Raw genomic sequence first — 1,707 nt, forward strand, 5'->3', positions numbered from 1 at the left:
ATTTTTTGTTGCAGATGCACTCTCAAGAAAGGATGAGGATGTGGAAGCATTGTTTTGTGCTATTTCTATTATCCAACTAGATTGGATAAACAAAGCAAGGGATGAATGGAAGAAGGAGAAGAAGTACAACCACTCATTCAAAAGTTGCAAAAGATCCCAATTCAAACAATATTGCCAGAACTTGAAGAGGAAGGAAAAATCATATTGGAACCTGGAGCAGTCACAGAAACAAGAACCCGACAGCTGCGAAATCGATCAATTTCATATTATCTCATCAAGTGGAAGAACTTACCCACTGAAGATTCCACATGGAAGGACAAGAATTTTATACAGAAGCATCAAGAACTACTCAAGCATTGAGTACAACACTTTTTGAAGGAGAGGGGCATGTTAGGCCCCTATACTACTAGTGTAACCCCTTATTGTTATTAGTACAACCCCCTTATTATATTGTTGTACCCATGTAGTCCCCATATTGTTACTATTGTGCCCCATAGAAGCCCACTATTGTTATTATTGTGCCCTTACATTGTTATTGTTATGTTGGCTCTGATTATATTATGACCCCTTAGACTCCTACATATAGAAACGAGGTATTGTCATTTGAATCATGTAAGAATTGTTCATTTGTGTAATGTAAAAGGAGGTTGCCCCCTCGAAGAGGCTTATTTCTAAGGCATTGATCTATCTTTTCTATCTTTTTGTGAGATGGTTTCATAAATAGATCACGATAACTATGATCAACAAAATCAATGATTTTATTGGCATCCTCATGATCTGATGAATCAAACAGAGGGGCAGATGCGACGCAGAAAAATTCACCCTCTGTGTTTCCAGAAAAAGCAGATGAAAAATCGAGTGGATTTTCAATGAATAATTTTTCCTCTCTATTGTCAGATCATGAAGTTACATCTAGTGTGTTCTGCGAATTATCAACAATGGGTGTATGCATAGTCATAGATACACATGCAAAATCATGGATGGAAGAATCACCAAAGATGTCAGGAAAACATGGAGGAGGCTCATACATAAGGGATTCATCCTTCGTCGAGGATTGATGCTCAAGCTCCAATTCATACTCTTCATGAATGACAGTGCAGATTGGTTGTGCAACACCAACGCCGTCGATAGCTTCATCCTTGTTCACAACAAGTGTAAAGTCTGAAATGGAAGAACACAAGGCATTACAATCCAGAGGACCAATAGAACATGAAGATGGAGGTTGAGGTAAGACAGACATGTGACAACCCATGGGATTCGCAACCAAATATACGAAAAAATTGAGAGAAGTGATGTTGGGAGGATGTGACAGTGGAATGGATGTGTGTGCATTTTCTCCCACATCACTCTATGGTGGTGGAGCTGTTTGATGAGGGGACGGTGGAAACATTCACTTGTGACAATGACTGTTTCTGTCTGTAATTACACAACTCCATCATCAAAGTATGCTGAGTGGGGCTTAGGCTTGAACTTTCTTTTAGGATTAACATATTTCCTAAGATAGTACTCAAATTTCTCCATGAGATACCAGAACTTCATCTAACTTTTCGGAGCTTGAAACTGCAACACACGGAAGCCTTGCCAAAATTCCATAGGCGATTCATGCGGGGCCTTCCATTCTTGTAACAGTTTTTAGTCAAGAGGTTCTGGATCAAAATGATGGAAAGTAGATTCAATGAGATCATAGAACTGGTCAAGTGAGTGCAC

Source organism: Pinus tabuliformis, chromosome 7 (genome assembly GCF_031772625.1).
Source record: "Pinus tabuliformis cultivar Carrire ecotype Pingquan chromosome 7, CPIR1, whole genome shotgun sequence".
In the NCBI taxonomy this organism is placed as follows: domain Eukaryota; kingdom Viridiplantae; phylum Streptophyta; class Pinopsida; order Pinales; family Pinaceae; genus Pinus; species Pinus tabuliformis.